The sequence below is a fragment of the Cyprinus carpio genome, unplaced genomic scaffold (assembly GCF_018340385.1).
Source record: "Cyprinus carpio isolate SPL01 unplaced genomic scaffold, ASM1834038v1 S000006521, whole genome shotgun sequence".
Lineage (NCBI taxonomy): Eukaryota > Metazoa > Chordata > Actinopteri > Cypriniformes > Cyprinidae > Cyprinus > Cyprinus carpio.
This window is the reverse complement of record NW_024879188.1, coordinates 124859-140083: the sequence shown is the minus strand read 5'-3', so window position 1 is coordinate 140083 and position 15225 is coordinate 124859.

Below are 15225 nucleotides of genomic sequence, written 5' to 3'. Positions count from 1 at the left end.
CGAGGTCTCACTATCCTCTGGTCGACGTGTGTGCGGGCGAGCTTTCCTGAGAGAAATGCTCATAAGGAGTTCCACCATCATCTACGTCATTAGATCCATGATCGAAAAAACCTGCCGAAACTTGTACCACCCAGAAGTAAGATTTTCGGCACAGAAATTCTCCATTCATCCAAATTGGCCATGTTTAGCACAAAAATCCATCTCTTTAACACTGTGAACAACTCTGAATCCATGAAACACCATTGTAGCCCCCCTTTAAGGCAAATGTGTGATTGTAAAAGGGGGAAGCATACGACCCCTTGCTGCAGCACGAGGAGCATGTAATATGCATTAATGCTGTAAATTGCATAATGAAGGGTGGTAGTCCAGCAGGGGAAGCATACACTCTTCGGAAACTTAGAATGACAGTCCAATCTGAATGAAAATGCTCCGTATAAATACCTCAGTCAGAATAAAATTGCCCAAACCGAAATGGTAATCGGTTTGAGAGGGGTGGGATAACCTTCTATAAACCAAACTAAATTAAAATCCTGCCATGTAAATGTGTTAAACCATTTACCTTGTATCTGTAATCACATCAATAGTCGTAGTGATCAGAATGGGAACGTGATGACGGCAACGCTGGGCATTCTGTGATTTGTAGACACTGACATTACAGTAGAGACTGGGAAATAGTGGATGTAGAAGATAAAATTCCAATTATACAATAACACACATTAGAATGGTTAACACTTGCTGTGTTATGAACAGTCATATCTACTCTCATGACCAGAGCAGAAAGCTGATGTAATAAATGAAGCACAAAGTACTGCTTTTCAGCTTAGAAACAACACAATGATAGTGAATAGCTCAATGAAAACAACAGGTTGACCAAAATTTGCCTTTGTCATTTGTATGAATTATTACAGATTCATGAAACATATTGTAAATGTTGTGTGATAGCTCGTTGCAAGCACTATTTGCATTAATAAATTCATAAATCTGCGGTTTTTTTTTTTTTTTTTTTTTCCTTCTTCTTCTGGTAATTTGTATGTCATCGTAGGCCACTTAGCATGTCCCAAAATTGAAAGCACAAGGACATGTAAACACCATATCAGATTAGATAACGTCTCATGTAAACAGTCCACCGAATCTTTAAATCTGAATGTCAAAATAAAATACATGTAAATGTGGCTATATTGATATCACGTTCTTATAGGCCTATAGAAGCCATAGAGCGATAAACGCGTGCTTCTGACGCTGCGTGCATCTGAATCAACTGCACACTCACACAGCTAATGTTGCATCAACCTTAGAAATAAACAACCGTGCCATTGAGATTGCGCCGCTAAATACAGCGAAACTCCTACACGAGAATGCTTGTCTCATTTAACCCTGTTCTCATGGCTTTATTGGCATGTCCTCAGAGCGATTGCATGCTCTAGCTGCATATTGGTCCAGGTGTATGAACACAGATGTATAAATGCTGCTGCAAATATGCTTAATATTTCGCTCCTGCAATCGATGCCAAACGATGTTAACCACCAGGCAATATACACAGCGATATGGATTAAAAGAGCATTCACTTATCTTAGATGCGGATTTCAAATGTTCTGAAACGAGCTGCAACAATTTGATTTGCAAGCAGCGATGCGACAGAAGAGACACTGAAGAATGGGAATTTACATAGACCGCATGTGATAGGTGTCAAGACTGGATTGGTACACGTCAGGGAACAGCTGACTGTCGGCTGATGCAAGCGTGACTAACGTGGCCTGACTGAACTAACGCGATGCTGAATAAATGCGCCATAAAGTCAATAAATCGCACTCTATTCCTATAGATGGTGTTCACATTGGTAGCTGTGATTACACAGTAATAGCGAGCTGATTTGCACTCAAACAGATGGTAATCATGCAGATACAGGCACATTCAAGATAAAACACACTCACACATATATAAAAGATGTTGAAAATAAAAAAAAATAAAGAAAAAAGGCGATCACTAAGTTCCGCCTCCATCAGATGACAGGTGCGTCAGAGCGCGAGTCACGAGCCATCACGAGAGAGCGCCAGAATTCAAATAAACAATCTTCCGCCTATCTGTCCCTTTTTTTTGTGGATCGTCTCATTCTGTTTGTGACACTGTATGCTACAAAACCATGCCATTTTTTTTACTATCAAGACGCAGTTTCTGAGCTGAGTATTCCATAACGGACACAAACAATTCTATCCCTGAAGAACAGAAACATAAACAAAGGAATTATCATCCATATTACAACATTATTGCTTCGTTGGACTAAACGTGCTCCATGAGATTTCATTCAGTGGACCCTTACCTTTCTAACTAAACTGGGATTTACAGCTGTGGATGTGTTTATGACTCATTATTACGACGAATCTGGTATGTAGTGCGTTTTCATTCTTCATGTTTTGATGTGTACTGCTTACACAAATTTAGCAAATACATTCTTTATAAGCTTTCCATTGAAAAACAGCGATCTGTCGTCGATGCTTGAGGCTTAGATCTTTATAATGATATATAGTTTGTCAAGATTAAATTTGTTCCGTTTCATTTAATCTATTCGTAAATATTGACATGTGCAAACAAGGGGATCTGAGGACGCCGGCGTCTCGGTGCAGGCTAACAGGTTAAACTAAAGACTGAAGATATTTCTATTTTATTAACAGCGATGATCGATTCTGGAGCAGCTTCTCATAAAAAAATAAAAATAAAAAATGACATTCCTACCCAACCATGCAATCCTTCCATCAAGATCAAAGAATTAATCTCATTGTATGTCACTGACTACCCTAAACATGAAGTGATCCTCTGTTTTCCATGGATATCCATTCATGACCCCATCATTCCCTGGCATCGGGCTGAGTTGACCAAGTAGTCCACTTTCTGTGAGAGTCATTGTTTTTCCCAAGTTCCCCAACCATGTTTCATGACTAGCATAGAAAGCCCAGAAATTAAGAAGACATTCAACATCCCCAACTGTTATGACAATTTGGCAGACGATTTTAGTAAAACCAAGGCCACACAATTATCACCTCATCATCCTTGGGACTGTGCCATCGATCTACTTCCCAATTCAATGTCTCCAAAAAGTAAGATTTACCTTCTGTCCAGAAAAGAAACCCAAGTCATGGAAGAATATATTGAAGAGGCCCTTAGTTCAGGATTCATCCGGCCTCCAGGATTTTATTTGTTGAAAAGAAAGATGGAGGATTAAGGCTTTTTATTGATTATAGAGGACTTAATGTCACCGTGAAATTCCGCTACCTCCTTCCACTGGTTCCTTCAGCCTTAGAACAGCTCCGTAAAGCTACCATTTACACCAAACTTGACCTACGGAGTGCATATAACCTGAATGTGAAAGTCATGACATTTGCCAAGTATGGTAACCCATACTCGGAATTGGTGCTGTGCATTTAACCCATACAAGTGCACACACACAGCATTGAGTAGTGAACACACCATGAACACACACCCGGAGCAGTGGGCAGCTATATCCAGCACCTGGGGAGAAACTGGGGGTTCAGTGCCTTGCTCAAGGGCACTTCAGCCATGGGTATTGAGAGTGGAAGGGAGCATACTTTCACCTTCTATTGTCATCGCTCATTTAAACTAGGACATAACGGAGGAAATACTAAGGGAACAACTACAGACACACAGTATGTTCCACAAAATCTATGTCATAGAGTAATGCAATGGGTCCACACTTCTGTCAGCTCTGGCCATCCAGGAATATCCCGCACTCTTCACTTACTGCAAAATTCATTCTGGTGGCCCTCGATGACCAAGGGTATCACTGCTTATGTCAAAGCCTGTCAAGTCTGTGCCCAATCAAAGACCCCCAAGGAGTTACCTTCAGGTCTCCTCCAACCACTGCCCATCCCACAGCGTCCCTGGTCCCATCTATCTATTGACTTTGTCACAGACCTGCCTCTGTCCAACGGCTTCACTGCTGTCCTAATTATCATTGATCGTTTCACCAAATCTTGTCGTTGGGTTCCTCTAAAAGGACTCCCCACAGCCATGGAGACTGCACAAGCACTGTTTCATCAAGTCTTTCGAATTTATGGTATACCAGATGATATCGTCAGCGACAGAGGAAACCAGTTTGCATCCCAAGTTTGGAATGCTTTCTCCAAAAATCTTGACATCAACATAAGCCTCACGTCAGGATACCACCCTTAGGCAAATGGACAAGTTGAACAATTAAACCAAGAGATAGCCAGATAACCTTCGATCATATTGTAGCCAAGAACAACACCGCTAGTCTGAATTCCTTCCATGGGCTGAATACACACAAAATTTATTGACTCACTCATCCACTGCTTTAACCCTCTGAAGTCGATTAACGCGTATACGCGTTTTGGGGTATTTTCTCCTGATAACCCCGAAAAGAACTTTAAATTACACTTTCAGTTTTGATCGTACAGATAAGAGCAATACATCAATCGAATCTGTAAAGGGTCTACTTTTTTTTGTATACAGACATAATAACCAAACAACAAAACGTTGTGCAAGTGCTGCCGAAAACAAATATTCTGTGATAAAGTAATCCATATGAAAACAACGCGATGTCCGTTTTTCACGTCTCCATTCATTATCTTCTAATGCGACCACGCCCCCGCGCCGAGCGCGCTTTTGAGATTCAAATGTTTCACTGAAGCGCGCAGCTTTTGAATACGCCCACACAACAGAAGACAACGCAGCAAGATTGTTCTTCAAGTTTTTTTTATTTTACTGTTTGCTTCATGATGAGAGGAATAAGACATAATTCACCCCAAAAAGATGTGATGTGGTTGAGGATTTGAGATTTGGATTTCCTCAGAAAAAAAGAAGAATGAAGCACTTTATTCAGCAGAGATCATAAACATGAGTAAGTCTCTTATTTATTTATATACTTGTACTAGTTTTTCACATAACGTGTAAACATTTTACACACGATAGTTGGTAAACCATCTGATGACACAACCTCCTGGCTAAGAGCTCCAGTCATTGCAAAATGACTGAAGGAGTAGCATCCAAGGATGTATGCTATCACTGAACCTCTGGGTACCCAGTGACCTCCAGGAAAGGCTGGATGACATCCAAGAAAGATTGGTGACACTGGAGAGACAGTTGACCTCCGGGAAAGACCGGCGCGGGTGCGTAGGGCCAGCAACCCTATGCACAGCACTCGCAAGAGGGCACCAAGCAAGCTACGGAAGTTTCACATGAGCAATACCCCCATAGTCTCCCGAGGGGGGGGAGGATGAGAGACTCAATGGGACGGATCTCACGGTTACGGCTAGGACAGGATCAACGACGCAGAGAAGGCTCACTCAAACGACCATAACTGGGAAAATACCAGAGGTGAAGTGCTCCTGCGGTAAAATCTGCAAAAACTTAAGGGGCCTCAAAATACACCAGGCCAAGACCAAGTGTGGGAGAGAGGAGGCGCAGGTGCAGCGCACAGATCTAGTATCTGGTGAGACGTCGGAAAACCCCAACCAGGAGGCACACCACAGTGTTGGAGATTTCTTAGCACCTCAGTCTGCTGCACTCCCAAGGAACACTTCACCAGATAGACCACCCCCAGTCTGAACCCATGAAGGAGAGGATCAAGTGGCCAAAAATGTCAGACACAAAGGCATGGGCCACTCTTGATCAGGATCTGAACCAAATCCTCGAAGTCACAACAACGGGCACTGTTGAGCGGAAAATAAACACGCTCACAGAAATCACGTACAATCTAGCAAAGGAACGTTTCGGTACAGTAGAAAGAAAAGAAAACATCAAGGCAATGAAGCAAACAAACAGAAGAGAGAGGGAAATTCTAAATTTGAGGAAGGAGATGAAGAGCCTAAACAAGAGATACAAAGTGAGTAATGCTGAGGAAAAAGAAGGGATCAAGGAAATTACAAGCAGCCTTCGAGAGCGCCTTAAAAGGCTTAGAAGGGTTGAAGGAACGCGGAAATTGAGAAAGCAGAGAGAGAAAAGGAGGGCTCAGTTTATAAAAGATCCCTATAACTTCACCAGATCCCTACTGGGAGAAGCAAGATCTGGGAGCCTGAGTAGCCCTAAGGAAGAGGTGGAGGCATTTCTCAAAGAGACACATAGTGATCCGTACAGTGGCCTTGAACTGAATGAAAATCCAGAAGTTGGGACAGCTGACCACCCCTCCATCGTGTTCAGTGCCAACGAACCAACATGGAAAGAAATCCAGGAGGTGTAAAAAAAAGCAAGAGCTGCGTCAGCACCAGGCCCCAGCGTTATACCCTACAGGGTGTACAAGAAATGTCCAAATCTCCTCCGCCGCCTCTGGAAGCTGCTTAAAAGGGTCTGGAAGAAAAGGTCTGTACCACCGATCTGGCAGAAGGCTGAAGGCTGCTTTGTTCCTAAAGAGGAAGGCTCAGTGTGTATTGGCCAATTCAGAACTATCTCTTTGCTCAGCACGGAGTGTAAGATCTTCTTCTCAGTAGTGGCAAAGAGAATGTGAACATACATGATCGATAATGGATATCTCAACACCTCGATCCAAAAAGGAGGTATCTCAGGCTTTGCAGGGTGCCTGGAACACTCTGGAGTCCTCAGCCAGATGATACATGAGGCCAGGATGAGGAAAGGGGACTTGACCGTAGTCTGGCTGGACCTGACCAATGCCTTTGGAACCATCCCTCATGATCTAATCCGGACAGCCCTACGACACTACCACATCCCAGACCATATCAGGGCAATGATCAGCACCTACCTGGGGGGAATCCAGCTTCGCTTTAAGACAAAGAATTTTATCACTCAGTGGCAGCACCTTGGAAGAGGGATTGTAACAGGGTGTACAGTATCCCCGATCCTATTCATCATGGGCATTAACCTTATCATCAAGGCAGGAGAAAAGGAAACCAGAGGCCCAAAATGGACTCAGGAATCCGGCAGCCCGCTCTTAGAGGTTACATGGATGATCTTACAATCACAACCTCTTCCCATGTCCAGGCCCGGTGGGTCTTAGCGAAACTCGAAGAGATGGCAACATGGGCCAGAATGACATTCAAGCCAAAGAAATCAAGAAGCTTGATAATCAGGAAAGGCAACATCACCTTCAAGTACAACCTGGCCATACAAGGTGAGACCATCCCCTTTCATTAAAGATAACCCTATCAAGTATTTGGGAAAGTGGTATGATGAGTCACTAAAGGACCACAACAATGTCCGAACCACTGAAAAGCAAGCAGAGCTGTGGCTAAAGAAACTAGATATGTCCGGACTTCCAGGGAAATTCAAAGCATGGCTGTATCAACATGGCCTGCTTCCCAGACTGATGTGGCTGCTGACTGTGTATGATGTCCCACTCACTGCAGTGGAAGGGGTAGAGTGTAAGATCAACACACAACTCAGAAAGTGGCTTGGAATTCCACCTAGTTTTACATCAGTTGGGCTATACATCAGATCAGGGCAACTTCAGCTACCCCTCTCTTCCTTGGTTGAGGAGTTTCAAGTAGCCAAATGTAGGGTGGCCATGACCTTCAGAGATTCCAGAGACAGAAAAATCAGTGAAGCAGGAATAAGAACAAGGTCAGGACGAAAGTGGGATGCCACTGCTTCGCTAGCCCTAGCTGAAGGGAACTTAAAGCTCAAAGACATCATTGGAGTACCCTGTGTAGGGCGGCAAGGCCTAGGTATGTCCCACTTTCATACGTGGGGGAAAGCCAGCTCGGAGGAAAGAAGAGCCATGATCCAGGCAGAAGTAAGGGATCTAGAGGATGAGCGAAGAAGGGCAAAGGCAGTGCCTGGACTCGGTGGGATCTCCCCAAGCGGAAAGTGTCATGGAATGATCTCTGGAGGCTTGAGCCATACCGAATATCCTTCTTACTGAGGGCCATTTATGACACCCTTCCATCCCCTGTGAACCTCCACAGATGGAGGCTGAGAGATGACCCACTGTGCAAGCTCTGTGGGCAGAAAGGAACAATGGCCCATGTCTTCACAGGTTGCAGTACAGCGCTTGCTCAGGGCAGATACAGATGGCGCCATGACAAAGTCCTAACAGTCCTTGCTGATATTTTGGAGCATGAGAGAACCAGGAAATGTCAAAATAAGATCAAAGTGCCCCTTGCAATAGCTTTTGTAAAGGAGGGTTCAAAGCTATCAGGGTCCAGTAAGATCAGTGGAGGCATTCTGCAGTCTGCCCAAGCATGGGAGCTTAGGGTTGACCTAAAGAAAAGACTTCAGTTTCCTGACTTCGTCCACACTACCTTGAGACCAGATGCAGTCCTTTTCTCTCATACAGGAAAGAAGATCATCCTGGTTGAGCTTACTGTACCATGGGAAGAGGGGTGTGAAGAGGCATTTGAAAGGAAATCTGAACGTTACAGGGAGCTGGTGCAAAACTGCAGAGAGAAAGGCTGGCAGACATGGCTGTACCCTGTTGAGGTGGGATGCAGGGGGTTCCCAGCCCAATCAGTCTGGAAACTGCTAACAGCTGTTGGACTGAGAGGATCAGACAGAAAAAAGGTGGCGCGAAGACTCGGGGAGGCAGCAGAGAGAGCCTCCTGTTGGATTTGGAATAGGAGGGAGGAGGCGAGCTGGCAGCCAGGAGGAAGTGAGTAGTGGCTGGCCACCACTGCTGACCCGCCAACAGGAGAGTGTTATGGTTGAGGGTTGAAACACTCAATGATAGTTGGTAACCATCTGATGACACAACCTCCTGGCTAAGAGCTCCAGTCATTGCAAAATGACTGAAGGAGTAGCATCCAAGGATGTATGCTATCAAAATGACTGAATTTTTAGAAAGAATTTTTCCAAACTATAATTCCTGACTAAATGTATAATCAAGTGAAATATTATGAAGTTTCAATAACAATATACACTACTATACCATTCAAAAGCTTGATGTAAATAAATGTAACAATAAATGTAACCGTAACAAATGTAACAAACTTTGCTGTTCTTTCAATTTATCCCCCCTAAAAAACCTGAAAAAAAATATTCTCAGCTCTTTTCAACATTAATAATAATAATAATAATAATAATAATAATAATAATAATAATAATAATAATAATGATAATAATAATAATAATGATAATAACAATAAATGTGTTTTTCTTTTTTTTTTGTAGAAAAAATAAGATTGTTAAAAGGATTTCTGAAGGATTGTGTGACTGGAGTAATGATGCAAAAAAATTCAGTTTGAAAGTCAGCTTTGATTGTTCCTAATAAACTAGTATTTACCAATATTTAGAATTTTTTTTATTTTTAGATTTTCGGTTTTAGTTTTTAAATTGTAACTACAAACATAAAATTATATACATTTATTTTGTCCTCACATTCTTTCTTGTAACTCATCCCTCTCAGTGACACAGCTGACTGAATGGCTCATTATGCAGCTCATTATGCAGGCCTTTGTCTTCTCAGGTGTGAATTCATGATAGTTGACGCCTACTCGCATATGACTTTTACCAACAAAAAGTGTCTTAGAAAATTTAAATCAATATAAATCAATAAGTGAGTAAACAAGATGATTTTCACATCATTTAGAAAAAAAAAATTCTAGGCTACAAGCTCCAGTTCTCAAAAGTCCTGGGAACCAATTTTCTGTATGTGTTTTATTGCCTTATTCAAGTGATTTAACATTTTTAGTTTTTCACTAACTACGCATAACATTTTTTTTTCTCAAAAACACAATCATGTACATACATGCAGCTCACATATTATTATAGCCCAGTTTGTGCTGATTACAGTGAAATTAGACTTTAGCCATTTAGATATTTATAAGAAACTGAAAAAAGCACAAATGTCAGGGCATGACAAAACTTCTCCAGGCCCCAAAAATACCCTTAGACTCCAGAGGGTTAACTCCCTTCCGCACTGTCCTTGGGTATCAACCCCTTTTGTTCCCGTGGTCTGGTGAAACCTCATCGGTCCCTGCGGTGGAAGACTGGATCCGGTGTAGTGAGAGGGTGTGGGACAGCACACATATACATCTTCAGAGAGCCACTAGAGTACAGGAACTCCAGGCCAACAGATGATGTCGCCCACATCCTCCCTACCAACCAGAACAATGGGTCTGGCTCTCTACGAGGGACTTCAAATTGCAGCTTCCAAGCAAGAAGCTCAGCCCCAGGTATGTTGGTCCTTTCAAAATTTTAAGAGGAATAAATGAGGTCACATACCAGTTAGAGGTTCCTGCTAACTATCGTATCTCTCTATCATTTCATGTTTTGCATGTCACTCAAGTCTTCTATTAATAAACTTCGGCAAATGGATTCTAATGCTGCCTCAGCCTCGTTGTTACAAGGGCATATGAGTCTGAAGTAGGAATGGGAAAATTCACTGATTCGCTTAGTGCATCTGCAAAAAAAGTAAATGATACAGTGCATCGATTTAAAAAAGTGTGCATCGGATACAAGTTGGCATTTTTATATCACGATGCATCATTTCTAACATATTTGCATCGGTAAAAAAAAAAACATTTATATTAATTACTAGTGGATGCACTAATACTTTTATTGTTTAGAAAGTGACCAATAGTTTATATGTAGATTGATTTCTCCTCTCTAAACTGTTTTTTCAAGGGCGTTCTGTCATCACTTCTGCTGCATGAATATGACGTATCACAACATTACTGAGACCTGAGGAAAAGTGGGGATTAAAGTCCTTAATGTCGATCACGAATCAAATTGATCCACCATGGGAAACAGCAAATATATTTGTGATGTTTAATACATTTGAGATGCTGTGTTTTCCTCAGTGCATAACTGACATTTCACCAGTATATTTTTCATAAATGTTAGATAGGGTGACCATACGTTCTCTTTTTCCCGCACATGTCCTCTTTTTGAGCCTAAAAAAATACGTCCAGCCAGGAATCAGCCATTTCTAAATCGCCCAAATTGTCTGGGATTTGGCTTTCTACAGTTGCCATTCATAGTCTGCATTTTTGTTTTAGCCTGCGAGGGACTGTTTTCTTAATCCTGCTCCTGCTAAATTTCTGACCATTTTCGCCTGCTCCAGCAACTTGTATGTTGCGCTCCTATGATTTTTTTTTGTGTTCAGTCCCACCTGCTCCCGCAAACATTCTAATATTGCATATTATGATTTTCATGCATCAGAGAGCCGCCATCAATATGGAGAGTATTTAAATCTCTCTTGAATGAGCACTTACTGTTCACTTTCACTTTTCAACCTTTGTGTAAAGGAAGATCAGATTTTTGTCAATAAGCTCAGGATCTGTAGAGCAGCAAATCCTCCAGCATGGTCTGTCAGCCATCATCTCTCCTCTCAACCTGTGATCAGTCAAATCTGACTCCTGTGGCTCATGTTAGATGTAGGGTTGTCAAGGATTGATTTTCCCCCATGAGTTAAAGGTTTGAAATGTTGCATAAATTACATTTGACTGAAATGCTTATTGAAACATTTTGCATTCTATCTATGATAAAACTGTGCTAGATGTTGTTTTGTTAAGGAGAGCCACTGGTAGGAAGCTTTTTAGCTGTGTTTATGATCAATATGCACAACAGTGACTGTAAAATATGTATTTTTTTAAAGTATTATAATGACATATTTTGAGTGTTGATCTTTGGGATATGGTCATTAAAACTACTTTTGGGCACTACTTTAACCACCAACCAACCACACCCCAACCCCCTGATCCGCCCAAACCACCCTCCTACAGTCCTAATTACTAAGCTCAGATGAGTTAATGTGTGTTTCTTATAGCAGTTAAAATGTACTTTTAATTTAGTAATTATAACTTTTAATTTAGTTAATTTAATGCTTTAAAGAGCCATGTTAGATTTGTAATGTTCTAATGTTGTGCTATCTGTTCTGCTAACCATAAAAGGTACAGCCGTCATAAAACCAGAGAGAAAGGCTGCATGTCCATAATATTGTGTGAGAGAGTCAGTGGTAATATCACTGTGTTCCTAATTGTCAGCTTAGCCTGACAGTTAGCCTGCCTCAGACCAGGTTAGTTTCCAAGCATAAGTTGCCACAGTGACTGAGGTTGATCTATGTTAAATTTGCTTTTTGTGGAACCGCACAATGAGTCAGACTAAGTGAAATAAGCTTGGCTTATTTGGTAAACTTGTTTTATGAAACAGGCCTCGAGGCGTTAGAAGTCAGAAGACACATAACTTATTATATGATTTGCTGTCTGTCTGAACCAAAGAAATAAAAGTGATCATATTTTCTCCACTGCATTGAATCACATTGTGTTGAATCGAATCGGATCGCACTGCATCGTAATAGGGGTGAATCATATCGCATCGCATCGGTAGCTGCTTCATTATGTATCTTCAGTGTATTGTATCGTTGGCTATGCAGTCGAGATGCATATCGCATTGGCCTCAGTTATGGAAATGCACATCCCTAGTCTGAAGTAATGAATTTAGTTAAAGGGGTGCAGAGCCAGGGGTGGTTTTGTAGGAAAAACATTAATGCCTTGAATTTTATCCGAGCAGCTATTGGTAGCCAGTGCAAATTGATAAAAAGAGGTGTGATGTGCATTATTTTCGGCTCATTAAAAATTCATCTTGTTGCTGCATTCTGGATTAATTGTAAAGGGTTGATAGAACTGTCTGGAGGACCTGCTAATAGAGCATTGCAATAGTCCAGCCTGGACAGAACAAGAGCTTAAACAAGGAGTTGTGAAGCATGTTCTGAAAGAAAGGGCCTGATCTTCTTGATGAATAAAGCAAATCTGCAGGACCTGGCAGTTTTAGCAATGTGGTCTGAGAAAGTCAGCTGATCATCAATCATAACACCAAGGTTTCTGGCTGTTTTTGAATGAGTTATGATGTGCTTAACTGGATGGTGAAATTGTGATCTGTGTATTGAGCTCTGTCTTGGTTTTGAGTTGAGTTGAAGATGATTGTCCTTCATCCAGCAAGAAATGACTGTTAGACAAGCTGAGATGTGAGCAGCTATTGTCAGATCATCAAGATGGAATGAGAGGTAGAGTTGAGTGTCATCAGCATAGCAGTAATATGAAAAAACAATGTTTCTGGCGCTCCTAAGGGGGAAAGACTGTGAGAGCGGAGGAAATCATCGATAAGCGTACTGTCCAGGACGTCCCGAGATGGAATCCAGCTCCTCTCCTCAGGGCCGTACCCCTCCCAGTCCACTGAGTATTGGTAAGCGTGACCACGACGGTGAACGTCCAGAAGCTTTCGGACTCTATAAACGGGAGCGCCCTCAACAGAGACGGGAGGATGCGAAGGACGTGACGGGGCACGTATAATGGGTTTAACGCACGAGACATGGAAGACAGGGTGGACGCGACTGAGATTAGGAGGAAGCTTTAGCTTGACTGAGACAGGACTGACAATTTTAGAAATCCGAAAAGGACCGATAAAACGAGGAGCCAGTTTCCGCGAAATGGACTGAAGAGGCAGGTTATGGGTGGAAAGCCACATCCTTTGGCCGAAATGATAGCGGGGGCTCTTGACGCGACGCTTATTAGCTGCTATGCACATCCTAGTCCTAGAACGACAAAGAGCTGACCTTACCCTCTTCCAGGTACGTCTGCAACGTTTAATGTACGCTTGGACAGACGGAACGCACGAATCTGAGTCCTGCGAGGAAAATAAAGGTGGTTGGTATCCAAGGCAACCCTGGAAAGGCGAGAGACCGGTTGCAGAGGATGGGAGAGAATTATGGGCGTACTCGGCCCAGGGGAGCTGCTCGGACCAAGATGCGGGATTCTTAAAAGCAAGACTGCGCAGGATGCGACCGACACTCTGATTGGCCCGTTCGGCCAGACCATTGGTCTGGGGATGGAACCCGGACGAGAGACTGGCGGAGGCCCCGATCAGACGGCAGAATTCCCTCCAGAACTGAGAGGCGAATTGGGGGCCCCTGTCAGAAACAATTTCAGAGGGAAGACCATGGAGTTAAAAAAAACGTGATCGATCATAATCTGAGCAGTCTCCTTAGCGGAGGGGAGTTTTGGAAGAGGGATGAAGTGCGCGGCTTTGGAAAAGCGATCGACGACTGTAAGGATAACGGTTAGCCCAGCTGACGAAGGAAGACCAGAAATGAAATCTAAAGCTATGTGTGGCCACGGGCGAGACGGAACAGGCAATGGTCTCAAAAAACCAGCCGGGGGTGAATGGCCGGACTTGGTTTGAGCGCAAATGGCGCAAGCAGCAACAAAACGACGGACATCTCTTTCACGGGATGGCCACCAGAAATGCTGCTTTACCAAGGCAAGAGTACCTCTAATGCCGGGATGGGCTGCCAATTTGGAGGTATGGCCCCACTGAAGGACCGTGCGTCGAGCAGAGACCGGAACAAAAAGCAAATGTCTAGGACAGCCTCGCGGAACGAAGGAGTGAGCAAGCGCGTTTAACAAGTCTCTCTATTCCCCAAATCGTTGCCCCAACCACCCGTGCCGGGGGAATAACCGCCTCCTGGGATGGGGGAGCTACAGAGGAATCGAAAAGACGGGAAAGCGCGTCGGGTTTAAACATTCTTAGATCCAGGACAGTAAAAAAATGGAAAACTCGAAACGGGGCGAAAAAGAGCCCATCGAGCCTGACGCGTTCAGTCTCTTAGCGGAACGAATGTATTCGAGGTTACGGTGATCCGTCCAAACAATGAACGGAACCGACGCTCCCTCCAACCAGTGGCGCCACTCCTCCAGAGCCAAACGAATGGCGAGTAGCTCGCGATCGCCGACATCATAATTGCGTTCAGGAGGTGACAGATGGTGTGAAAAATAGGCGCACGGGTGCACCTTGCCATCAGAAGGTGAGCGTTGGGAGAGGATGGCCCCGACGCCCACCTCTGAAGCATCAACCTCGACAATGAACTGGTTAGAGGTGTTGGGAGTAATTAAAATGGGAGCAGTAGAGAAAAGGTTCTTAAGACACTCAAATGCACTCTGGGCGGATTCAATCCAAACGAAACTAGACTTAGATGACGTGAGAGCTGTTAACGGCGCTGCAACCTGACAAAAATTCCGAATAAACCTACGATAAAAATTGGCAAAGCCAAGGAATTGCTGAAGGGCAGTGTGAGAGTCAGGAACAGGCCAGTCAGTGACCACTTGGACTTTAGCGGGGTCCATACTAATCCCCTCAGCCGAAATAACGGACCTGAGAAAGGTTACCGGTTGCGCATGAAAAGAGCACTTCTCTGCTTTGACGAAGAGGCGGTTCTCTAAAAGGCGCTAAAGAACGCGTCGAACGTCCTGAATATGAACCTGAAGAGAGGGTGAAAAAACCGGAATGTCGTCTAGGTAAACGAAGACA